At 36.8% G+C, this 27,665-nt stretch overlaps 1 long non-coding RNA gene across 2 annotated transcripts in view; it reads left to right on the plus strand.

Annotated features, from left to right (window-relative positions):
* The window catches only part of LOC148939706 (uncharacterized), a 47,422-nt gene extending 25,716 nt beyond the window's left edge, over positions 1–21,706 (plus strand). Inside the window, exons 1-4 of one of the 2 annotated variants that reach the window (XR_016143528.1) lie at positions 720–845; positions 8,151–8,306; positions 15,537–15,653; positions 21,546–21,706. This is a non-coding gene — a long non-coding RNA (uncharacterized LOC148939706). Of the gene's footprint in view, positions 1–719; positions 846–8,150; positions 8,307–15,536; positions 15,654–21,545 lie in introns of those variants that run through there. The other variant, XR_016143527.1, reaches the window with a different exon arrangement.
* Positions 21,707–27,665: the final 5,959 nt, after the last annotated feature.

A 27,665-nucleotide genomic window follows, 5' to 3' on the forward strand; every position in this document is an offset into this window, starting at 1 on the left:
TCTCTATAGGCTAGTTTTACAGACAGTTTTATCCTGTCTATTAAACAGTCAAAATAAGTAGCCCCTATCCCCCACCCTCTTTTTCCCCAGAGTCGTTCGATTAAACATTTGAGATAGCCGGACACGGAGCGTTGTTTACTGGCATTATTTAAATAACGATCGGAAATTAAAAATAAAGTACCTTGTCTTTTCAACTGAAATCAAGAAGCAACATTAATACTTAAATAAGCAGAAACTATTACGTATATGAGGAGAGTTGTCTCCTCCTCAATGCGCTCTTAAGGCAACTTTTTTTTAGAACTTCTAAAAAGGTTATTATTCTAATAAAACAAGAGTCATTCTTAAATAATTGGAATACAAAGTCAAACTTTAGCGCAACGATCGTGGTATTGAGGAGGGAGCAACCCCATTCATATGTAGAAGAGCTTCTGTTCGTTTTGAGGTTTTATGGTGCTCCGTCCTTTGAGTTTAAAAAACTTGTTTTTTCTAATTTTCATCCATCGCATTGACGTATTTTGTTATGAAGTTGAATATGGACGGCACAGTCTATCTCATGTAGAATTATGTACATATTATGGGATGGGTGATGTTGGGGCTATTGGAAGTGGAGGGGGAATTCCTGGTGCTGGACCCTCAAGCGAGCCCAGTTTGATGGCTCGCTATTTGATGGCACCCAGTTTGATCCTTATGATATTTGAATTTTCTTTACAGCTACAAAACTTTTTCGTCCTACCATCCAAACCGCTATCCAAAGACCATGCTTTCATTCCATCCATCAAAAGGACCCAGTGAAGAGCAGGTTGTCCCCAAGTGGCCTGGGATGGGGTTTTGCGAAGGATTGACAGGTAATTGGAGCCCCCCGTTTTATTTTTATTTTCGATAAATTGAAAATTCGGAAAAAAGCTGCAATAATAAAAAAAGGCTATTCTACCAGCAAAATCGACAGACCGGGAGAAGAGCCATTATGCTTGATTTATTTTGTCATGTTTATTTTGGATGGGCAAGGTCAGAGAAGGAGGGAAAATAGAAATTCCTAAAAACAGGAGATCCTTATTTCTTATTTTAATAATTGTTCGAAGTTTTTCTTGAGAAAGAGGAGGGGGCATCCCTGGCCGCAACCGGTGGAGCTCATTTAAAGATAAATACCTCCTTAAGTGAGTTAAATACCTCTAAAACAGATCTTAGCTAAGAAAGATCATTTTACGTACCCTTAATATTTCTTTTTAATAAAAACAAAGCCCGTCAGACTAACTGTTTCAAGCAATAAGCTGTAGGAAAATATGGATTTAACACAGCTGAAAGTGTTATAATGAGAATAAAGTTGATATAGCTAGGACACGTGCTGTGGATGAAAGATGGCAGACAGTCAAAAATTCTTCTTTTTAGCCAACCATCCAGGGCCAAACGGAATGCAAGTCGTCCCCAAATTAGGCGGGGAGGTCATAAGGAATGATTTAAGGGAAATTAGAAATTCTTGGGAGGGTATAAAGAGGGAGGCTTTAAATACGTTGGTATTTGATTTGTAACAAATTTGTTGCTCCCTTGGGTGTAAGTAGCTTATTCTCTAGGGGGGGGGGTCAGCAAATTCTGTGCAAATTATGAAGGGCGGGGGGCTGAAGTTATATTGGCAGTTAACAAAGCCTTACATTGCCAGCTAGTTCAAGTTCAATTATTTTATTAGTAACATATACATGTATATAAATGACATAGGCCCATAGGGAGACAAGCTCAAAAAACTAGGCCTAGACAAAAATACAATAAGAAATTACACTACAATACAAGGATAAACATGACGGCAAAGATACAATAATACAACAATAATATGAAAGTAGCACCCTTTGAATTTCCAATCGAATGAGCTGTTTTTGAAGTTTCTACAACAACGCCTTCTATAAAAACCTTATATGCCCCCAGAGCATAACTTAAAACCCTTGCCCCGAGGGTTGTAGGGGAGTGTCCTCCTCAAAAACATATTTTCTATCTGGAAATCAACTACCCTGAACAAAATGGCTATCTCAAAATTTTGATTGGATGTGTTTGGGGGAATGATGGGCGTGGGGGGGTGGGCTAGTTGCCCTCAAATCACTTTTGACTATTAAAAAGGGCACTAGCCCTTGGAATTTCCAATCTAATGAGCCTTTTTCGAAGTTTCTATGACAACGCCTTCTATAAAAACCTTATATGCCCCCAGGGCATAACTTAAAACCCTTGCCCCGAGGGTGGTGGGGGAGTGTCCTCCCCAAAAATATATATTCTATCTGGAAATCAACTACGCTGAACAAAATGGTTATCTCAAAATTTTGATTGGATGTGTTTGGAGGAATGGTGGGCGGGGGGGGGGCTAGTTGCCCTCCAATCACTTTTGATTATTAAAAAGGGCACTAGCCACTCCAATTTCCAATCGAATGAGCCCTTTTCTAACTTTCTACGACAACGTCTTCGATACGAAGCGCCCATGTATGGAGAAAAAAAAACAAAAAAAACAACACATTGTGCCCACATCGTTCTTCACTTAGGCAGCGCTAGCGCGCTGTCTATGATTTTCATAACATAAGTTGAATAGTTAGAACTAAAATCAGTTGTTCGGTAGCCCGGCCGAACCTCTTTGGTTTTCCTTAATGAACCGACTCCTCAATAATTATTGTATCGTTAATTAATTTGTGTTAAAGCTATATGTTCTTCTGCCAAACATTAATAAATAATTTTTTTTCCGATTAAAGAAAAGAGAGAAGTTGACTTTTAACGGACGGAAGTTTCTGCTTCCTAGTTTATGCATATTTTTGTTTTTTGAAAAACTGCTTCAAATACACTGGCTCTTGATGTTCTCTCATGGTTCTAGAATTATGAAAAAATAGGGCTTGACTGAAAACACAAAACAAGATAAGAAGCAGATTAATCCTTAACTAGCCCGCAGTTTTTAAAAGACAAATTTATAAAGTTTTCCATAGTGTTTTGCCAGCCATGGAATTCTCTAATAAACAATTTTATGTCTCAATACTTTAATAAACCTTAGTTTTCAGTAAAGTGCTAGTTTTCACCATGATAACTAAAGTTTGGTCTTCTAACACATCTTTTTGTGTCTTTAGTTTTATAGATGACGAGGAAACGTTCGATTCTGTTGATAGAAGAGCTTTAGCGATAGAAGAGCTTTAGCGAAGGTCTTATCCTTGTAAGGTATACCAGACAAATAGATTAAAGTGATTAGGTCTATATACGAGAATAACACTGCTGCGGTAATGGTAGGAAATGAAGTTAGCAGCTGGTTTCGTATTAAATCAGGAGTTGAGTGGGGTTGCGTTCTATCGCCGTTTACATGGGTGATTCTGATGGAATTTGTTTTTAGGAGCGCAGCAAAGGTATTGTGAGAGCAAGGAATCATAGAGGTAATTAAAAGCCTCCCAGACTCTAGGGATGATTATAAATTAAGTATCGGAGATGATAATGTTATTAAAATCAATAAACTGTCAAAGGTTTTGTGAGCTCAGGTTCCTTGAATGGGTTTGAAAATTAATGTCCATAAGACTAAGTCGCTAAGGTAGCTTCAGTTACCATGGTGGTATTATAAGTAAAGACAGTGGGAGCAGTGAAGATATTAGAAGTAAATAGCCAAGGCTTAGGTTTTTTTTTCACAGTTGAAAAATAGTTTGGAAGAATAGGGAGATAAGTCTGCAAACCAAGATTAGAATAAGGAAGGTACAGTGATGGCAGTGGTCAAATATGGTTCTGAAGCATGGGTGCTCCGAAAAATGGCTGAAGATTTTCTGGGTGTTTTCCAGAGAAGTTGTCTACGGATTGTTCTCAGTACATGGCTGACTGACCTCATTTCAAACAGTAGGCTGTACAAAAGTGTGATTCAGTCCTGCTTTCTAGTGCTATAATGAGAGAAAGGTTGAGATGACCAGGGCACGTTCTGTGGGTGAAGGATAACAGACTGCCGAAGATTGTCCTTTTCGGTATACCACCCAGGGCCAAACAGAAAGCAGGTCGTTCGTCCACAGTTGGGTTGGAGGGATGTAATAAAGAAAGATTTAAGGGAATTAGGAACTTCCTGTGAGGGTGTAAAGAGGGAGTCTGTGAAAATATTCGGATGGAGAAGGAGCGTGCTTAGTTGTGTTGGCCTCAGGCGGCTATATGCTACGTTGTGTTGTTAATAATAGTAGTCAAGGCCGTACCCAGGATTTTTTTTTCGGAGGGTTTTACTAAAAAAAAAATTCGGGGGGGGGGGGGAAGGTACACAAAAAACGCATACAAAGTTTGTTTATATCCATTTTTTTTACGTTTTTACGAGTCAGACAGAGATTTCGGCGGTGAGGGGGGGGGGGTCAAAACCCCCTAACCCCCTCTGTGTACTGCCTTGGTAGTAGTAGTAATCCACTTTGATCCTAAAGTCCCTAAAAAGCAGAATGTCCCCAAAAGTCACTATAATAGCTCTCAAGTCCCTAAAAGTTCTTTTTGCAAGATAAAGTCATGTGGATACTACAACTAAGGAGTCATTCTAGTGTGTTAGTGACCTTTATTGTCCTGAAGACTGCATCGGAGACTGAAGACTGTATTACCGGTGTTTCAGCATAAAATCTCAGCTTGCTCCCAATTGACTAATACATTCACAAGCTCCCTTTGACGCAGAACTCTTACCTACCTAATCCTTATATCCATTGTTGCAATTATAGCTGCAATTTAGAATAATATGATCATAGGCCCATAGTAAAGAAAAATTTGAAAAACGATTTGAATAAAATAATGCTGATGCGAACAAAAAGTAAGAATGCCAGAAGTTTTGAGAGGGCGGTAAGTTGCGTATTTAGAGTGAACTGGAGAACATAGTTTACGACACTAAGAATAATTGATAAACAGATATGGTCCTGGGTCATTTAACCAATTATGCTATAGATATATTATTCCTTGTTTAGTTTCCGATAATACCACAGGCTCAGAAAGCATGTGAAACTTTCTGTATTCAGTGTTTGTACAAAGGATTTCAAGAAATTTTAAACGATTTGAGAAACCGTAAATGGGTTTTGGGCACTGCGAAAAAAAGGGTGCAGCGGATTCTGGTCAACCCTCAGTAGAATCATCCTTATTACCGCTTAATATCCTATAACTAGCTCAAGGGAATTTTGGTAAAAGAGGTGTTGAAGGAACATGATCAGGCATATGAAACTAATTTTCAATTTACTTCCATGAATAAAAAATAATATAAATTAACGGATATTTTGCTCATGTACGTACTCTCAAAAATCATACACATTGACAGTATGGTTGCTCACGGAAAATTTTCCAGACAGAGAGAGAGAGAGGGGGGGGTTAAAAGAATAGTAGCTGTGGATGGGGACATGAGAAAAAATAGTTTAGGATACACATCATATATTTTCTCCGGAATGATTTTTTTTAACGCATTTGGAAGCCAAATTCCAAATAAAAAGACTAACTAATTTGACCTGCAAACTGAAACAAAACTCAGCAAAATTTTCCTGCAATAGTTATCAATCCGCTTAATCTCTGACATATTTAATCAATATACAGGAGTATGTGTTTATCCATTATGCTCAAAACCCAGGGTAAAAAAAATCCAGACTTAAACCGAAATTACAGAAAAATTCATTGTTTTCTAAGATTAAAACATGTGCAGACTTGTCTTTATGCATTTTCTTAAGCCTTTATTTTAAGCAATAGCTAGATCAATAGCTTTCAATGATCCTTAAAAGTCTTAATGTGAGGTATCTCTCCTAAACTATAAACTCTACAAGAACCTTCAGATAAATATGAAAAAGGACAGAGGGGGTGTTGGAATTTAGCTCTCATCTCATTTCAATTAGACTGAGCCAGAATAATTGAGGCGCGGCGTGATATCTTCATTCTTATTGTAGAAAAATGTTAATGAAATTTGTTTGAGTTAAAAAAAAAAAAACACCACACAAATAAAAACTGATTTACTTTATATTTCATAAAAGTATACAGAAGGAGTTATTAGTGCACATCAGCTACCCTGAAGCTGGGGCGAGGGGACATTTTCCAACAGGGGTGGGGGGGAGATACATCATAGGGTTAGTTTTAATTGGAAAGATCCCACATTAAGCCTCCTGATGAATAGAGAATTAATTTTGGTGAGGGGGTTTGGTGGTAGCTCGGAACTGGTGTATGATCCCTCTTGATTCACAGGAAAATTGCAGTGTATGCCCTTATCAGTCGCGTTTGGTGGTGGTGGTGGAGGGCAATAGTACCCCTCCCAATGCTACAATATTTCTCAGTGTAGTTTAAGATATTACCTTCACATGCCTTCCGGCACAGAGGGAAAAAGGCGAGGTAGGCCATCATTTGTCTCGCCATTGATTTTTTTGTTAGGGGTGCGGATGGCTATATGCTATTAGGAACTTCATTTTTTGCAATTTAATGTTTCAGTATATTTCTTTTTGCCTGTATATAGGCTACAATGTTCCAATGTATTTCAAAATATGTATGTAGTGTATTCGAGCATTAGAGAACCCTATTGTAGAGGTTTTGATGGCTTCAACCACTTAAAAGATCACAAGTCACACATATTCAATCCTAATGAATGATAGACACTTGTGCATTATATGCTACACACGAAAGAAGTCAAGTTCGGTCAAGGCTAATGAAGTAAAATAAAATAGGAAGAATATATAATAGTTTAGAAATAAATTTGGGCTATATATTTGCACATTAGGGGTGGGGGGTGGGGGGTGGGTATAACAGCATATATTAAATACATTACCTAACCTAGGTACCACCTCCCCCCCTAAACCCCAAAAAACAATCCTTTAAATATTGTAAGCTCGATAAGAAACCTCGCTTTTCAATCAATTTAGATAGCAAATACCCGTTTGACGGGTCTCCATATCTGGTTTGCTTTTACAGTCTATAGCGCTGTGCAGTATATAATGCATAAGTACCGAATAATAATACTCTTCTTCCACTCGAAATTTTCTAGTAAAAATATTATTAAGCTCTTATTCAACAAAACTACGGTTCATCTCCCATTTTTACAATAGATTCAGATTCTGTCCAAAATTTTTATTGCAATTCAACTTTTTAATTCTTGAACAGAAAAACTGAAAAAGTGGGAAGGGGAGCTACCAATCAACGTACAGCTATTGAATTAAACAATTAAACAAAGAAGTTCAAGAACACAAGGGGTTTAAAGGGTTTTTACTCCATATAATACCTTCTTTGGGCCTGAACAAGTTCCTTCAATAGGAAGTGACGAGCAACTTCAAAATTTAAAACGGACAGAAGAATATACCTTATACGAGGAGGGCTTTCCCCTTCTCATCTGCTCGCTCTTTACTCTTAAAGTTTAAATTCTTGTCAAAATTTTTAAAAAAAAATTTGCTGAAGCACAAGGGGCTTCGAATAGAAAAACGGACCTTAAAAAACAAAAACAAAAATCCAAAAAAAAACTAACAAACTTTTGCTTCATGAGCGAGGATTTAAGGAAAAGAAGACCCCCCTCGATAATGTATAATCTCAGTTTCTTTTCAAGCTTTAAGGTTTCTTCTTAAATACACTTTTGAAAATGGTGTAGTCTTCTGAACGCGATACTTTTTCTAACGCAGAGAAAACGGTCAATATTTAAACGCTAGATGTCTACCTTTTGATAAGTAGCAAGACATCGAGAATATTTTTTTAAAGGTAATGAAAATAAGTAAAAAAAGAGTATGAAATAAAGGCAATGAAAAAAGTTTATTATAAAGTATAATAATGCAATGGTATTTTTTACAATGAAAAGGTAAAATAGAAAGTAGTATACACAAAATAAATGTATATATGAAAATGAAAAAGAGGTAATTATGAAAAATCAATACTCCAACAAAAAGCTCCTGGAGTTCAGTTTGATTCAGCAATATCATGAATTTGGGCTCTCCTTCCTTTGGTTTCCTCATAAATACTTATATAGTCCCAATATCAAGGGAAGGCACGGTTCAACCTTCCCTCCCCGAGGGCGCCCATGATTAAAAGAGCAGATAGAATTTGAATAGGGATAAATCATGATAGGGGGGAGAGAGAAGTTCAGAGGGCAAGTTTGTGCTGGAAGAGGGAAAAAGGGTGGGAAGTATTTTGGAGGAGTGTGCTCGGGTTTAGTAGACGAAGTAGGATACTATTTATTAAGCATAACTTATGTACTGTTTCAGTTGCGAAAAGTCTCACCGTGCTATGAAAGAAGTGTAACTTCAAACAAGAAGATCATCGTCTGTAGAAGGAAGTCAGAAGTGGCAGTTGGATGTTACTTAGGAGAAAAGAAGAAACTCAGTGACACCCAATGTAACACCAATCCCGTAGGATAAAAGGTAGTAGAAATAGATCAGGAAAACTAATTTGTATTATTTCTGGGATAATCACAGAGGATCATTGGGTGTCTTAGATTTAATAGGGGGTTGATCTTTTTTGGAAACCTGATAGAAAGCTGAAGGAAAATTAAACGTGCTCGGCATGCAATTTGTCTGTTTTTGAAGAACTACTAACAGCTCACCCCAGTACTAAGCGCCTGAGTCCAATACAGCTGCGATCGCTCGTCCTCCTTCCCAATACAATTCAAAACCTCCCTATTTCAAACCTCCCAGGAAGTTCCTATTTCCCTTTAATCTTTTTTTTACGTCATCCTCCCACCTCAATCATGGACAACCTGCTTTCCATTTACCCCTAGACGGATGGCCAAAAGGGCAATCTTTTGCAATCTGTCATTCTTCAGCCACAGAACGTGCCTTAGCCATGTCAACCTTTCTCTCATTATAGGCCTAGAAGGGGGTTGGAACCACACTTTTCGAAGAGCCTACTGTTCATTCATTTTGCTATCATGTTCATCTAGGATGCTTAAATCATCATCATCGTTAGTTAAGTCTGGGGGACTTTTAATTCCCCATTTGATTATATGTTAAAAAAAAACTTTAGCGTAAAGAGCGAGGTATTGAAGAGGGGCAACCACCCTCATATAAGTAATAGTTTTTTTTAATTTTGAGTTTTAATGTTGAACCTAACTTTCAGTTGAAAAAACCTTTTTATATTTAATTTGTCATTGTTTTTTTTTAAACAGTGGTGGGAAATCCAGGTAGATATCCGATTCGTTTGTGGATGACCGAGACATGTATTCATATTAATTTTAACAATGAAAAAAAAATTCCAATTGAGATACTTTGACACTAAACTAAAAAACTGAGAAATTGAAACTGAAATGCAAGTCAGCCTTATCTTTTCTGCCCAAAGGCTTGCTTCTGCTGGAATGATTGAAACAATAGGTGGAACCTAGTAATGAATAGTCGACAATCCATAGTAAACAATAGTTGAAAAATGCATAAAAAAAACTGTCGAATGAAATTTTTTTCATTCGACAGTTTTTAACAAAAAAAAAACAAAAAAACAATTTTTAGCTGATTCAGGAAATGGTAACAATTTTTAATGTTAGTGTTAATAGTAAAATGTTAGTTTAATTTAAAATTTAATTTAATTAGTGTTAATTTAAAAAAACATAAATATGGATCTGTATCTCATTTTGATAATAAATATTTAATGTTTTTTAGGCAATGGGGACAAAAGAGACTGGTTCTAAAAACAGCCAAATTTCAATTCACTTTTAAAGCTGGATTTCAAGGAAATTTGATGCCAATTTTGAATGTTTCGTAGCTAACAGTAAGGTAATTGGTGTAGGTAATTCTCACATTTGTTTTTGAAAACTTTATTGAAGAGAACTGAAAGGGGTTCGAGTTTTTGGCCCTTGCACAATTGTTATACATCGGAGTTCCATTAGCTGAATTTTTCTATTTTGTTTAATAATAATAATAATAATTTTATTATAAGCCAAAAAACAGGCCATACAGAACAGTATTCTTAATCACACTCCACAAGAAAAATAACATTAATATCAAGTTTCACTCATTGATGTCGACGCTTCATTTACATATTTACATAACTGCCTGATTGACCTTTTTACAGTCGTTTTCAGGATACCCCGGCACAACATCTTAACACCCTCAAAAAATTTTTACCAAAAAATATAAAGTTGCTGGCACTCTGTGAGAATATGGGCGACATCCTCAATACCTAGGTTACATCTGGGGCAAGAGTAATCTACATTTGCATCTGGGGTCACCCTATTTCTTTCAAATACTCTTTTTCTATTTTTTAGTGGCAGGCAATTTGCTCGGATCTGAAACCAAGTCCTCAATGTCTCCCCCGGTAATCCTAGTTTAAAATAATATTCGAATCCAAATATCTCTTTTACTTGGTAATAAAAGTTAATTTTTTCTTTTTTTTTAAGTGCCTGGGTCCAATTTTGGACTTCGTGTTTTTTTATTCTTTATACAAAAATCCCAAAACACGACTCACCCTGATCTGAGGGACCTAGCCCCTCATTCCAAATATATGATAATCCTATTCCATCTAAAACATTTTTTATTTGATACGGTCACAATCTTTTACGTTTCGACCGTAGCATCTCCACATAAGCTGATTTTGCTAACCTATCTTCTGACAGACTTAGAACCTTTAGCCAGTACCGGATCATCTGTGCTAATCTACTCATTCTCAGCGAAAATATACCTAGGTCACCTTTTATTGCCTGATTGTGGGTCGTTACGTGAAGACCAATTAATCTCTCAAAGTGTTGCAGCTGAATTGACTCCAATTGTGGTGCCGGGTCATGCCCACGAAGTTCAGCTCCGTAATGGATAGTAGGCAAAATTTTAGAATTAAAAACATATTTATGCATTTTTAGATCTTTTATACTTGAAAGCCTTGAATTACGTAAAATGGCAGCTGAAACTGCTTTCCCTCTCTTAATCATCTGTTTTACATGCTCTTTCCATCCTCCTTTTGCTGAAAGTATTACTCCCAAATATTTAAAATTTTCGCTCTCTTTTACTTTTTCACCTTTATAATAAAATTCTACTTTTTGATTATCATTCTTCACGCGAATTCCTCTAAAAACCACAATCTCAGTCTTTTTAATATTCAACACTAGTTTCTTTCTATCTAAATATTCTTCTAATATACTCAATAAGATTTGGAGCTCCTCTGGTGACTTGCCTATCAACACCGCATCATCAGCAAAAAGCAACAGAGATAACGTCAGGCTCCCTAGTGACACCGTAGGGGCCTATACCTTTTTAAAATGGTCAAAAATATCATTTATATACAACATAAACAACCTAGGTAAAATACTATTACCCTGGTTTGCACCTTTTCTGATTTTTAATAGCGACGATAATTCCATCCCTAAAACTTTAACTGTACAAAATGTCTTTCTATACATACCAGCCAGTATCCTAACGAAAAGTCTTGCTAAGCCTATCTTTAACAGTTCTAAGCACAGGAAAATCCTGTCAATACTGTCCAAGGCCTTTTCTAGATCTAAAAATGCAACATACAACCTATTCTTCCCTTTTGCATATTTCTCTACAAGCGCCTGTAGGACTAAGAGCCTATCAATAGCATGATATCCATCTGGATACCCTGCCTGCTCCTCCTTCAAAGTCCTAGATTTTTATCACTCATGAGAAAATCTAGAATCTCCTACCCATTCTAATATTTTTCTAAGACTAGGTCCTAAAGGTATCGGTTGATAATAACTTGGATCCGCTGAGTCTCTTTTTTTACATAGCGGCAAAATCAAGGATTTTTTCCACAGTGATGGCCATTCTCCAGAAGTCGCAACTGAGTTGAAGATAGCCAAGAAGATGTGCATAGATGAAAGTTGGAGTTGTTTCAAGATCTTTTTTGGGACTCCATCGCTACCAGGTGTTGATCCACCTTCCATGGCGCTTATGCATTCTTCGATTCCTTCTTCCGATGCGGGTTTTATCAGATCATAATCGTGTTCTTTCAGTGGGAAACTGGTCTCATTCTCTGTATTCGATAATTCGTCACTAAACCAGCAGTCAAACGAATAGTCTTCCTGAACCGCGTCCTTGTAGTATGCAGGCCATGTTTTTGGGTCAGGTACTTTTGGCTGAGCTATGGAAGCCCCTTTTCTTATGTTTCTCCAGAAAGACCGCATATCACTCTTTTCATAAAACTGAATCAGCTTCTCCTTACCTTTTTTAATAGCTAGTCTCTCCTTCTGATTTAAAAGGCGTTTATACTCCCGGCGAACATTTTTAAGCCCTGTTACTAGTCGAGGCCTATTTTCCTCTTTTTCCTCTTCCCTCAAAATCTCTATTCCTTTAATCAATTCTAATTTTTTTATTCTACATTCCTCATCAAAAAATTCTATATCCTTACAACCTCCTTTATTTCCTAGAATTAGGCCTGCTATTTCGTTTAAAATCTCCGTGAACTCTTCTATCAATCTATCATGGTTATTTATCTTCTATAAATCACTTAACCTTATAGCTACATCATCCTCTGAAAACGCTTCACTTAATTTAACATTTTCCTCTGTAGACCATTCCCTAGGTATCTGACGTCTTACATTTTTATTTGAAATACGACTTTCACTTGAAATATCCCTCATTTGGGGAGCACTCCTTGATCTAATTTTTAAAAATACTGGTAGATGGTCTGATTCTGCTAGCTTAAGCACATCCACATTAAGGTAATTCGGATCCCAGTGAATATCCACCAAAACATAATCAATTAAACTTGCTTTAGCCCTAGATACGTAGGTAAACTCACCCCGATTTTTATCCTTTCCAAATCTTCCATTTCCAATCATCAAACCCGATTCTGCGCATAGTGTAAGCAACCTTCTACCCCATTGATTTATTCTTCTTTTTTCATCCCTGCTAGCTCTGGGAATTCTGTAGACGGCTGGGACTGCTGACGGAATACCTGGAATTAACACATCTTTTAATTCAACTTCATCACCAGTATAAGCATTAAAATCACCCATTAATATCAATCTATCATTTTCAAAATTAGCTCTTTTTTCATCTATTTCTTTTACCAACAAATTCCACGTATCTTCATTTCGATATGAGCTATTTTGAGGCGGAATATAAATCGATCCTATTACAATACACAGTCCATCCCAACATTCTAATCTAATCCAAATAACATTTTCTGATTTACTTTTCAGCTTTGTATAACTTTTGAAAGACTCATCTTTTATCAACACTACAATGCCTCCAAAATAACGATTGTTAGAAGCTAACTCTCGCGATACACTTTCCACATTAAAAGCTCTTACTTTTGGAGTTTCACTAGGGCAATGCCAGGTTTCAATTAATGCTACAAAGTCAAAGTTTGACAAATCACTTTCCACAGAACTTAACTTATTTTTTATACCCTGTACATTCCAAGATACAAACTTCAGGGCTTGAGTATGGCCTTGCCAATCCTATTGGGCTCCGTAATCACTCGGGGGAAAGCTAACCGGTAATAATCGTTTCCTTTATGCCTGTTAGTAACTCTCTACTGCCAAGGTTGATTTTTCTGTAGATGCCTGAACGGGCGTATGTTTTGTCTGTAAATTGATGGCCAATAGACTTCAGTAAACCGACTTGTCAATGGCTCCTCATTTCTTTGCCGTACATTCGTAGTGGTACGACTTTAAGTATTATCGACGGGGGTAATCTCGCTGCTTTTAGGACCTTTCCCTGTTGCTATTGTTTTCGGCAAGTTGCTGTTTCTTACGACTATCCTGTTCGTGTCACTTTCATTAGCAGAATAGTCCGTCTGATCTGAAGGGCACTTCTGTACTGAACTCCGGTTATTTTCATTCACATTGGCGGGATTTAAACCTCTGATGTCTGAGTTACTCTGTGCTGGATTAGGGGCCCTAATTGGGTGGCTTACCGTCATTTCTTTTATTTTTTGACATTCACGGTCGTATATGTACGTTTTACCTTCAATGATAAGCCTATCGCCTTTGAACCGCGCATTTTGACCTTTTACTAGGGCTTGGGACAGCACTGGCTTTTTTCTAGCCTCGAGTTGATACGTAGTGTAGTCCTGAGCAACCCCTACGCCATTCGGATTCAGTGTAAAACTTTTTCAGATAACTGAATTTCGTATTTCCAAGTCGTACCACTTATCTATTACAGGGCCTGATCTGCGGCAGAAAGCATCCTTTATGTCCCTCCAAGAAAGCTGTAGGTTCGGGGGTCACCAGCTAAGAAACTTGCAAATCTCATCCTTCAAACTCGACTGGGATGGACCAGTCACAGGGAAATTGTAAAACACGAGGTTATAACGCTTTATTTCTGCCTCCAATGAGTCAATTTTCAGTGTAGACTCCCTGAATTTGTTCCTCATTTCCGCTAGATCGTTTGAAATTTCTGATTTTGTTGTATCTAACTGTTTACTGAAACTATTCATTTTTGCCTCTATACCGGATAAGCTATTTGAGAGCTGTGGGATCAAATCCAGTTTGAAATTTATTTCACGCATAAACTGAGAAATAGCGTCGGGATCTGACGCATCCGGAAGTTGAGGTGGCTGAATCTGATTCCCCTCCATTTCTGCTTGCGTATTCAAGATAATTAAGATTGCCTACCTTATTCTCTGCCAGCAATATTCTCCGGCATTTATTATGATGATTGCAAAACTAGATAATTGAAGATCTTTAATGTATATTCATGAGATTAACCAACACGCATTTACTTTACTTTGAAAGTGTAGGCTACTTGGGGAGGGAGGGAGTTGAAAGTATTAGAGAAAGGTTGTCATTACCCATAGCCCATAATAATAAAGCTTTTCGGAAGGAGAAAAAAATGACAATAGTTTTAGGGTGAAAATGTTGATGTTTAGCTAAGAGTATCGGTTACATATGGCAGTGTATGGAAGCTTAAAGCAACTGGTAGAAAATCTTCGTACGGAGAATGCAGCGTTGAAACAAGAGAACACTGGCTTGAAATCTGCTCTTGTGGCAGTTAAAAACCAGGTTTTAAGAACTGAATTGTACGTTAAACGCAAGAATCTTCTTATCCATGGAATTCCTAACAAGGAAAATAAAAATATTGAAGAAACAGGTAATGATTTTTTATCAGAAATATCGGTACGGAAGTACAGGGATATTAAGTTCACTGTCATCTATATACTTAGAAGCAAGGATCAGATTTCCAGCAGACAAAACTTGCACCTGGCATTGGACCCTATTCTTGTATCTGTTCTAAATCTTCGACATAAGGACAATATTATGGTTTATGTTGGTAATCTAAGAAATACGGGGAAATCGTCAGTATTTACCTTCCATTCGAGCTGGTTAAACGTCGGAAAGAACTTTTGAGTACGGCTTATAATTTAAGAAATTGTAAAGTTGCCTCCGATAAAGTGTCTCATACCAAAGTGGGACTAGATTATGGCTAAAATCTAAAAAGACTTCTAGTTCTAACTGGATCAAGGTCGATGACGCATGCTACGACCCGCTTACCCTAGTTTTCCCCTCGGCCAATTCTGATATCGATTCTGACGCATGATTATTAGTGAGTGCTCGCTTCCGCTTAGTATATTATATCTTCAAAAAAATGTGCTGTTCGTTAATGTTATTTGTCTTTTTGTATTTTTCCCTTTTATTTGTGTTTCTTTACCCTCAGTATTTACACCTTCCTGTGCTATTTTACTTGTTATTTTTTTTTTCTTTTCAGAGACAAATAATCAAGTCCGTGTCATAGCCTTTTTAATTCGGATTAAGAGATTGACGTCACTGGTGTTCACACGACTCTCTGGCTCTCTGTTCATATGGCTCTCTGTCACCTGCATCGGTAAGTAATTATGGTGGAGACTAATTCTCTGTTGGGGATTAACGCTAACATAACACTAGGGAAATTAAATGATTATGAATGTGGGAGAGTTAATTTTAATAAAACTATAAATAATCCGGTTGGTAAAGCCCCCAATATGATTTTCTATGAAAATTTTGAGAACATTATTGATAGTGTGTTTGTGGAGGAGCTGAGATTTTGGGAATCCGGAGCTCGGTGAGGTGATGCATTTCCGGTTGTGCATCTAAACGTTCAGGGCCTAAATTCCTCGTTTGATGATATTCAATTATTATATAGGAATTCGTGCCCTGCAATTATCGGTATCTGTGAAACATTTCTGAGCGAGAAAAATCAGATACTTTTGGATATTCCTGGTTATATGTCGATATTTCTTAACCGCAAGACGGCCCAAAAAGGTGGACTTGGATTTTACATCCGAAATAATTTTCAGACTGTACTAAGACATGATTTATGTATAAATAATGAAAAGGTATTTGAGTCACTTTCTATAGAAGTCCCAATCAACGCTAAGGAAAAAGTAATAATAGGCGATGTATATCGTTCTCCAAGTGGGTCTATAACTCAATTTAAGGAAACATTAGAAGATGTTCTTGGAAAAGTTTTTGCTGAAAATCCGAAGTTGTATTGATGGGCGACTTTAACCTTGACCTTGCGGGACCGTCATCTAGACAGGCTTCTGATCTTTTGTCTTTACTGATATCGTATGGATTAGCTCCTTGTATAAACATACCGACAAGGATTTCTAACCAGACAGCAACATTAATTGACAATATTTTTTCATCACTACACTCCATTGAGAACGAAGTACTGCTTTCTGATACTTCCGACCATTTGCCAGTTGCAGCTTTGTTTCCAATCCTCCAAAATCTACAAAGATTAGTCCCCCAAGATACATCGAGATTCTGTTGCTCACCAGTGGAGCTGGATAAACTGAAAGAAGATCTGAGTACATCTTCATGGGACTTTTCATTACCAGAAAATATTAATTTGGGAATTATAACGATATATTTGGCCAGTTTTATGCACTGTTAAGGAAAAATTCACGGCTTATTGTCTAATAGCTCCTTTAAGGAATCCTTGATTAAAAAGATCAACACCCATAGCTCCCTGGCTAACATCGGGAGTCCTCAAGTCAATAAATAGGAAGCAGAACCTTTGGAAAGATTACAAAAACAGACCAAGCGGTGCTAAATTAGAAGCATTTAAGTTGTAAGTGGAACTTGAACTTGAACTTGAAGTGGAAAACTGGGCTAATGTCGACAAAAAAGGTGTTAACGCCATTCTAGGATTTTGCGACACTTCGCATTTTTCGAGTGTGATAATAAGAACAATTAATTTCATTAGTTCAATTGGTAAAATTAAGGTTACGATAACATGATATTATGTAATATAATATTTTGTAGACATGAATATATAATGAGTTGAAGGTAGTTGGCTTGAGGTTGTCTGTGCAGGAATAGGACTGTTGATAAAAAAATACCGTCAAGTGCTGAAAACCATGTAGTGATCAAGATGGGTCCAGGATTACAAAAAGCCTCAATCCAACTGGAGGTCCGAGGGACTTCTTGCTGTTTGGTTCTAAGCCGGCTTAAGCGCTTTGGTGTAGATCTGAGATGTGTTAATCCCTGTCCTGCACTGGGTCCCGGGATCAAAGCTTTACCTGAGGCCGAAATAATTTTAAGAACACGAGAATTGCTGCTTGGAATGTTACGACGTTAAAAAATAGCTATCTTGTCGAAATTTTTACTGACAAATTCAGACCCTTCGATCTTGACTTCAGAAACTCATCCCAGGATTAGGAAAAATGAAATTAGGTGATATAGAATTTATTTGCTCAGACAGGAAGGATGGTGTAAATAGAAAGGGAGTAGGGTGAACACTGAATAAGGAAGCTGCTAAGTCCTGTTTAGGCTGGGAAGGTATTAATAATGGAATATTAATCGCTTATTTCGTAACTAAAAAGTACAGAGTATTAGTCAATTGTAGTATATGCCCTTGTAGAACCGACTGACGGAGATATTACGGACTCAGATTAATTTTACTTGAAGTTACAGGTACAAATAGACAGGGTCTTAGATAGAAGTATGATTTTTTATTAGGAAATCCCAACACCACGGCTCGAAAAAATTATGATAGATGGTATCTTAGCCCATGTAAATTTAGTACAGGGAAAAAAAACAGAAATGACTGCAATTATTTAAAGCTTCCTAGGTATAACAACCCAGTTATAACCATGACAGAATTTGGTGATAAAATGACTCACAAGTTAACATAGTATTCACGTGATGGTAAGACAGCTAACCTTATTAATGATGAAACTGTAAGTTGAGGATTGACAGAATCACTACAAGATATTAGGGCATACAGGACTGCTGTTATTCATGCTAAAAGTAAGGATCGCCATCTAGTGGTGTCTAGGGTTAATTTAAAGCTGAAATTTCAGAAGTTTAACCACCTTCCAGGAGGTTATGACACTGGTAGACTCCAGGATGAAAATTTAAGAGAAAGTTTACTGGAACTGTTGAATACTAAACTGGAGAATTTAAAACTTGACAATGTAGAAGGTGGCTGGATTAATTTTAGGGAAAACCATTTGTGATGCTGCTGATGGTCTCTTAGGGAAGAAAGCTAGGAGCGTAGCTTGGAATATTCGTAAAAAAGCTCTGTTTTTAATAGAAAGGAGAAGGGGCTTGTATAAGAATTATCTGAGTGATAGATCATATGAAAACGAAAGGAATGTAAGGAAAGCGGAGAAAGCCTTAAAGTATGAACTAAGGATGGAGGCCATTGATAAAATTGCGGAGGGTGTGGAAGATGCAGTTGCACTCATAATGTTAACCTGGACTTGTCCCAGTTAAAGATAGGAACGGGGCCAGAATTAGTAAGGAAAGAGTCAAGGAAAGATGGACGGAACATTTTGAGAATGTGTTCAACCAGAATAGAGCCACAGGAAAAAATATCGAGGAAAATGAAAAAGTTTCCAACATCTTGGAAGTGAAGGAACATTTATTATGGGGGTACTAATTAGTCACTGTACTAAAAGGACTAGAAAACAAACGACCTCAGAGGGTGATGTGGTAAAGGATAATGGTGAATATGGGGTCTATGATGTTAAAAAGTGAGTTGTGGATGGTATGAATGGGATTTTTGATAAGCAGAAAGCACTGAGTGATTTTTGAAAAAACTAAACAAACCATGTACGGGAAAGGTAATAAGAATGAGTGTTTTTATTATATAACAATTAACCTGATATAGCTTAGCTTAGAGGATGTGTTACCAAATTTTCACTCTTAGGCTAGTAATTGAGAAGTCTCTGAGTCATCAAACACCTTTAGTCTTCAATTTTTCAGATTATGAGCAAGCTTACGATTCAGATGATAGAACAGCTATAGCGAAGGTCTTAATCTTGTATGGTATACTAGACAAAATATTAAAGATTAGTGCAATATACTAAAATAAAACTGCCACGGTTGCGGTTGGCAGGATTTTGTTCTATTCCCATATGGATCATTTTGATGAACTTTGTGTTAAGGAAAGGCAATAGGTGAACACGGAAACAAATGGGGAAGAAAAACTATGCTTGGATAAGTGGATAAAACATCAAAATATAAACTATGTTAACTGAGGTAGGTATTATGTTAAATAAAGGAGGTATGAATGCACATGAAAACTAACTGAGGTAAGAAGAAATTTGTCTGAATGTCTGGAAGATACAGGTAGATGGCATAGTAGTAAAATATTTTATTGATCTGTCTTCTTCTTTTTGTTGTTATTTGGATTAATATGGAGACGCTTTCGCATAATCTCATCACTGGAATCAAATTCAGGGCCCTGCAGTCTGTTGTTACACCTAGGTTTTATATTTGGGTCCTGTATTACCAATTTAAGGTCAAATCCACTGAGCCACTGCAGGATGTGTTGGTATAATTAAAATTGAGGGGGAATTAAAGACTGGAAAAGAGCAGCGCTAATCTAAAATCATTATAAAGACGCAGAATAAAGACGTTAAAGCTACTTTTAGGCTTCATTAGGGATATCACACCTCTGATCTATACACAAAAACTGTATTAAGTGAAATCGCCAATCTAGTTTTGCTTGCTAACCTAAGACTTGCACATACTGACCGTCATAGACATTTACCCGATAAACTCTCACTCGTTTTCACTCCTTGCTCCTCTGTTGATTCTGTTTCTATGATTTATTTATTGTGTTCGCTCACTTTCGTTTTTATATTACCGTCTTTATTTTCATCTTTTCTTTTCTATTTGCTTGCTCTGTCTCTTGGGTTGTTTGTTTGCTTTTTAATTTTTTTCTTCTTTGTTGTTTTTTCGGCTCACACAAGCTTCGCTTCAGAGTTAAAGCTAATTAACTGAAATTTTTTTTATTTGTAAATAGAAATAAAATGAAAACAAAAACGTGGCTGCAAACGTGTTAGTGATAAATAAAGAGTTAAAAAGAAAGGGGCAGAAAAATTTTGAGAATGTGCTAAACCCTTGTAAAGCTACTGTAAATGGTAAAGAAATGAATCAAATTACCTTGTGACACTTTCGAAGTGAAGGAATATTTGTTTTGTGAGGAATAATTAGAGTTGGCAAAACATGGATTAAAAATAATAAAGCCCCATGTGTTGTTAATGTGGTAAATGATTTTTTAAACATGAGGGTTCTGAAGTTTGACGATTACGAATAGGATTCATGGGAAAGAGGAATTCCCTAGCAATTTCAGGATAACTTCAACTAGACCAATCTATAAGGAAGGTAATCAGAGTGGGTATTGTAATTACACGGGGACCAACTTGGTTTCTGTAGGAATCAAACTACTTATCATAATGATGCATTTGGGTTTTAGAGAGGCCGTAGATACAGTTTTAAGAGAAGAATAATTTGGCTTTGGGTTGGGGAGAGGTTGTGTCAATTAAGTTTTTATTCTTAGATTATTGATTGAGAAGCTCTTGAGTCACAAAACCGATGATGTCTGATGTCCTAATTTCAAAACCCAGAAGTCCTGAGTTTTGTCAATTAGTGCAAGTGTTTTATTCTGCCGTTAAGACATAAAGCTCTCACTAAAGAAGTGATTGTCTAAAGCAAGGGTCCTATCCTTGCATGGGGTACTAGATAAATACATTGAAGTGGTTTGTGTTAGTTTAGTTGATAAAATTGTCGTGGTTAAAGGTAGGTAATGAGGCTAGTTGGGGGTTTTGCTGTAAAGTAAGCAAGGTTGCGTTTTATCCCGATGTTTATGGGTCATTTTGATAGTCTTTGTCCTAAAAAACGCAGCGAATGTAATGGGAAACTATGGGACGAAACGGGAAAGAGAAACTATCCTAGATGTAGTTTTTCTTGATGATTTTAGCTTCCTTTAAAAATTAAAGCAAAATGACTGATTTCTTGGTAGTTGGTTCAATCTCAAGAAGACTAAGTAACTTAGAATGGGAAAAAGTAAAGTTGAAGAGGTGATGTTGGGTAAGAAAAAGATAGCTTCGCTCATCTTGGACGCATTACTGGTATAGATGGTGGATGCTGCGTAAACGAAAGAAACGAATTATGATTTTATCAAACACTTCCCCTTGAAATAATTAAATACATTTTAAGATTAGGAAGAGAATACTTTGCACAGGAAAACTAATCTTGCAGGACGAGGAGTAACCAACAAAACTACAAATGAGCCTTCAACTGCTTGGTTTAGACTGAATCCCAACTAGCTGAAATATAAATTGTGTGGGGCATAGTCAGGGTGCAACTCGTTTTAGCTGGTAGACCTTTACTAAAACCACTTTTTAGCGGTGCTCTCGCTGCCCTGCTAATGCTGATTTTTCTATTTCTATGAGCTAGCTGTGACAATTTATTTAACATAAATTATGTACTTTTTCAGTTGCGAAAAGTCTCACCGTGTTATGATTGAAGTGTAACATCAAAAAAAGAAGAACATCGTCTATAGAAGTAATTCGCGAATGGCAGTTGGATGGTATTTAGGATAGAGGAAGAGCTCTAGGGATACCCAATGCAACACCAATCCGATATGGTGAAGCAGAATAAAAGGTAGTTGACATAAATGGAGACAACATATTTGTTTCATTGCTTGGATAATGGCTGAGGGATATTGATTGTCTTAAATGTAAAGTCTGTATAGAATAAAAATATACTACATATAAAATAAAATATTAAATATCTAATTTTGGATTTTTATTAGCGACTAGGGAGAGGCTACCAATTTTGGTGTGAAAAGTGTTCGCACTTGTAACTGCTAATCAACCTTAATCTAGGAATTATACTTTTTTCAGAGAAACATTAGTAGCGGTTAGATTTGCCTGTATTTGTAAGAAATATTCAATAAGAATCTCATGGAAAATCCGAAAATTATTTAAGTAATTTGATATTGCTAATTTAAACAATAAGAAAAAAGAATTTTATTAGACGAGAATTATGTGCTGGTAAATGTCGGATGCTGATTGCATGATGAATAAAATTACCTGGGTTCCTTTTTCTAAATTTTGCAGTAAAAGCATATGGTATACGTTAGTGCCACATGGCGTTCAAAAAAGAAAAGTTATTACCATTCTTTATGCAATTAAAGCTAGGATTAAATGTAGATTGTGGACCAGTAGAAAATAGTAAGGAAGTCAGAAAAGATCTTTGGGCTTTTATCCCTTAGTTAATTGACGCTATTTAATTCTAATGCCTATCTCTCTAACGGATGCCGTTAGAGCCACAAAAGCCGCCCATTAAAAATAGAATATAAATATTTTATAAAAAAAAAAAAATAAAATAAAACTAGCCGAATGGCTTGTATGAATTTGTCCTGGTTCTATGAATAATTAAAATAAAATATGTGTTGATTAAATTCCTGGTTATAATATTCATTTTCATTGAACGGTATAGAATTTAGCCTGATATATTACTGTAAAACTCATACCTATGACAAAATGTAATAGCTTGTTTGCGGTGTAATTAGTATTTTATAATAGATACCAAAATTGTGTACCTTATAGATCTTTTAAAATATTTAAATATTTTTTTTGACCATTTAGAAAGTATTAAAAAGATCATTTTTTCAGCCAAAACAAAAATCGCTGACAACGTTTTTTCCATCAAAGACTTTTTTTTTAAAGCAGTAAAACTGATTAGGTCCATTCAATAATACACCACACAAATTTGCTCTCTAGGCTGCTTAAAATTTTCGGCACTATTAGGCCTTCTTGGACCAGGGTCTATTCCCAGTGAAGTGGCAACGTACCACAAAAAGAAACTTCGTTAACTTTTGTTATCAGAGCAGGATATCTGCATCACCTCTGGAACAGGGGATCGGGTTGAAAATTTCAAGAGATGTTGGGGGGTCCAAGTGGACCTCAAGTTTCGACCTAAGGGGGGTTGCAGAGGTAAATAAAAATAAACCTGCATCCAAGTTCTCAAACTGGCATTTCTGAAGCATCTCTGGAATGACTTGTGGGAACTGAGCTAAAACTTTGGGAGTGTTTGGAGAAGAGGAGAACGCAAGGGAGCTTCAAATTTTGTGTTTAGAGAGAGGGGATGACTGGGCCGACATATACGAGTCTCCGATCCACACAAGTTTTGATTACGCACTGTTCGTCTGAACAAAATTCCTGGACACGGCCTGAACTGTGCTTTCTTTATTTTTGTATCCCATGAGTTTGATTCGGGACGGCCACTTCTGATATCCAATAGATTTTGGTAACTATTTTAGTGAAGGTATATAATATGTGCAGGAGAGTTGCTCCAGCATTTCTATTGAAGAAGGGGGGAAGGGGGGTCCATATCTGGATAGTCAAGGGGCATGGACTTTATAATAGTTTTTTTCCTCCTTTTTTTGGGGGGGGGGGGCAATTCCCCCCATGTTTTTTGGGGGGCCTTTTGGCGGGGGGCAAAAAAACACATACACAATTTATTAATATTTATTTTTGTTACGTTATTACGAGTCAGACAAACGTTTCGGGGGGGGGGGGTCAAACCCCCTAACCCCTTCCCATGGATACGGCCTTGCTAGTATACCAATTATGATATTGTACATTGGTCAAAACGGTATGGGAAACAGCAAGAGAGGGAGTGATATTTTTTGTATTATAATAACTGTGCCCAGAATTTGTGCCAAAGGGCAATAGTTGGAAAATTGAAGTGAAAACGTTGCCGCCCCCCCCCCCTAACCCTTTAAGTTGAATCAGGACCAACAGTCCGTACAGGCTAGATCTGAGCTATAAATTAAGTATCTTCGTTTCGCTTTTCATGCAAATCTGTTCTTAGAAGTCCTTATCTACGCTACCGCTACGTAGTTCAATCTCTCGGCCCTTAACTGAAAGGGATGATCTCTTATGAACTATCCGTCGGCAGGCTCGGCACAGGTTGCGGCACATTTCAGTACGGGGAGCTGAATCTCAATAATAGCGTAAATAGTTGGAAAATTGAAGTGAAAACGTTAGCAAACCCTTTTAAATCCTTTTTTGGAGAGAGGGGGGGAGTCCGAACACTGCTTACTGGCTGGATTTGAGCTGTAAGTTAAGTGCTTTGGTTTCGTTTTTCATGCAAGTCTTTTATTAGGAGTCGTTGTCTGCGCTACCGCTTCGTAGTTGGATCTCTCAGCCCTGAACTGAAAGGGAGGGTCTCATATGAACTGTTCTTCGGCTAGGGGGGGAATCTCTTCTTCTGCTTATTTAGTTGTTGAGGGTGGCATCACCAAAATTTAGAATTGCATGTCTTTCTCATTAGTGTATCCATGCCTATTTTATTCACGTAGCTAGGTTTTAAAAGAAAGAAAACTGACTGAAACTGTATATAGTTAGAACTTGAAAATTGTTTATATTAGTTTATTCAAAATAAGATCTTGGGTGTGATCCCTTAGTTAATTGACGCTATTTAATTCTAATGCCCCTCTTTCTCACGGATGGAAATCACAAAAGCCGCCTATCAAAACTAAAATATAAATCTCTAGTATAATGATTCGTGCAAATTTGCCCTTTCTCTCTCAGTCAGGAAAAAAATAAATTTGGTGAAAGAAATTTCGTTTTGCCGAAAGAAATTTCGTTTTCTGACAGAAATCTAAAGGGGAATTTAAAGGGCACTTAAGCTAAGTTTGTTACATTAATGAAGATTGTAAAATTTAATAACGTGCTTGCGTATTCATTAATAGTCGATCAGTTAGAACAGACTAATATAATTTAGCACTCACTTCAAAATTCTTATATATTAAATTTTTTTTCAGTGAGTAAAAAGAAGATTTGAGCAAATGCAAACGGTATGTATTTCGGAGTAAAAGCCACATCCTCATTAACCAAGGTTTATAAACCAAGGTGTCATTAACCAAGGCTAACATAAAAAACAGGCAAAAAAAGCACCGTCATTCTATCAAAACAATCAATAAAAATTAACAAATAATGGAAAGCCAAGTGGTTAGATCATCTTGATACTACCCATGTCTTTCCACAAGATGATGACGCAACGGGCGTCATCATCTTGTATATATTTACACATTAAGGGAGGAGTTAAAGTATAGCGTGTCTGCATGCGAAATGTGCTAGGTACAATTATTCTGCATATTATGAAGGAAGAATTGCTTTTTGACTTCAAACTGACCCCCTCCCCTCATGTGCAAATATACAGCTCAAATTATATATTTCCTATCTATTATGTTACTTGTATTTGCCTTGACTTACGCTAAGCTGAAAGAAACTAACGAAGAAAACGATTTGTTCTCAAGTTTTGCACTGCGTAAACTTGAGTGCGAGGTGTATAATACATACGTACGATAATTTCCTCCCCCTACGAAAAATAAACAAGCAAAACTCAAATAAATTCTCAAATTTTGAAATCCTTATTTTCCAAGGGGGTATTTTCCGTGGGGGTATTTTTCCGGCGGGGGGGGGGATAAACGCCGGCCATCCCAAAGGATACCCAAAAATAATGTCACTTACAACATTTTATAAGCTTACATACCTTAGTGTGAGGCACAACCTTTCACCAATACTAAGGTTTATTGGGCATATGTAAAGGTTTATTGGTGGTAACTTCAGGTGGTTCAGATAGATTGAAATGTGTTCTCCTATCGCATAATTTTGTATCCTCAAAATACACATTTTTTGGTTTGCTATCAAACAATTCTTCAACTTTATTTTTGCAATAAGATAGAGCATATTAGTAAAGATGGTGGGAGCAGTGATGATGTTAAAAGTAGAATAGCCGAGGCTCAGTGTGTTTTTTGAACTGAATTGAAAATATTTGACTGATCTTCGGTATTCAGCCAAGTAACAAAAAGCAAGAAAGACAGAATTCTAATGAGGGCTGTTAGTGTCATTTTCAATTAAAAAATAAAAATTAAAAGTTTTAAGAGAGAGACAAAAGGAGGGATATAATGCTAGAAAAAATATAATTAACATTAACATCAATATGGTATGTCTCCTTGTAGTTGGTATATTAAATATATATACTGAGTATTAGAAAAAGAGCAAATTGAATCCATCTAAAGGTCTTTGGGGTCACCAACTAGAAAAGGTCGCGCGTTGAAGCATAGTAATAACCAAAGGAGCGCTTGATTGCAACTGCTGGGTGAATGTACATTTCTTTTTACCATTTTGGTTGTGATATTATTAGAAAAAAGCAATTGAAATAATATTAACAGGACTGGGGAGTACTTACGGCCTGAGACTCAGCCAAAGGATTTCATCATTATCAGATAAACAAGGGCCTACAGTAATTTTGGGATAAAGGTTACTCTTAGTAAAACGCTACCACCTTTTTTCCAAAAGCGTGATCTTTTGGAGAAAAATTCAGTCGTTGATCAGATCTCAAGGTGAAAACATCTATCTAGATTGGATATATTAAATTTGAAGTCCGGTATGTTCTTAAATTAATTCAGTGACCGGAGTTAATTAAGAGATCATTTAAAGGATTAAGTCAGGAATAAATAACAATGGACTTTTGGTAAACTTGACCAAGATTCTTCATATTCCGTGAGGTTATAAACTGGATTGAACTTTGAATCTAATTGGATTGCGCAACAAGTGAAACTGACTGCAGTAAGAGATTAAGAAATATTATTAATCTTGAGCATTCAAAGAGTGTAGACGTAAAGTGATATAATATAATAAAACATTAATGTGACCCTAAATGGTGAGCAGGAGAGGGGCAGATCCTCCTGTCAGAATTAATAATTTCCCTTTTAATAATGCCTAAATATTATTGTCCTGAATGTAGAAATCCAGCAACCAGTGGGACAGTTCAGTGCACTAAATGCAGCCAATGGTGGCACCCCAAATGTGCAAAGATTACTCTTGGCTTAAGAGAGAAGTTAGAGAAATGGCTATGCTTAAACTGTTATTTTCCCACTTCCCCTTTGATTACAAGTAACGAAAAACTTTCTGGCAAAGTTACGCAAAAAGCAAGCCCTAGATCTGTTGCAAAAAACCCGCCTATAGTAACTCCCAGGTCCTCCAATCCCCAAGCACAGATAATAACTAGGCCCAGCATAAAACAGAAGACTCCCTGTGCCGATTGTGGAGAATATATACGAGAAAATTTCAGCGTTAAGAAACAAATGCTCTACCCTTGAGAATGAACTTTCAGCCCGTGATTCTGTTATCGATAAGATTGACGATGAAGTCAGGTCTGTTTATGAAAAGCTTGCGATTGGTAAGTTAGACATTTTAGTCGACGAAAAAAAACAACAATCGATTCTCTAAAGATGCAGATAAATCAGTCTCTAAACCGGTGTCCACTGGATCAAATCCCAAGCGGCCATGAACTTGGTACCCAGCCAGCCACCCAAAATACTCAACGCGAAATGAATGCGGTAAGTACGGCGTCAGTTAAATCGGATATGCCCCTTCCAAGTGCGGTGAATAATAATACTGACATAGCCGCAAGTGATGAGAATAATGTGATTCCGATTGACAAGTTACAGGAAGAGGACTTACATATCATTTTCGAGAAAATAATCAAGCCACAATGTAAAAGAGAGTGTTGGTTCTTTCGGAATGGTTTTTGCAAG

This window comes from Artemia sp. Qi Xiang Cuo, chromosome 21 (assembly GCF_049724085.1).
Source record: "Artemia sp. Qi Xiang Cuo chromosome 21, ASM4972408v1, whole genome shotgun sequence".
NCBI classification, from domain to species: Eukaryota; Metazoa; Arthropoda; class Branchiopoda; order Anostraca; family Artemiidae; genus Artemia; species Artemia sp. Qi Xiang Cuo.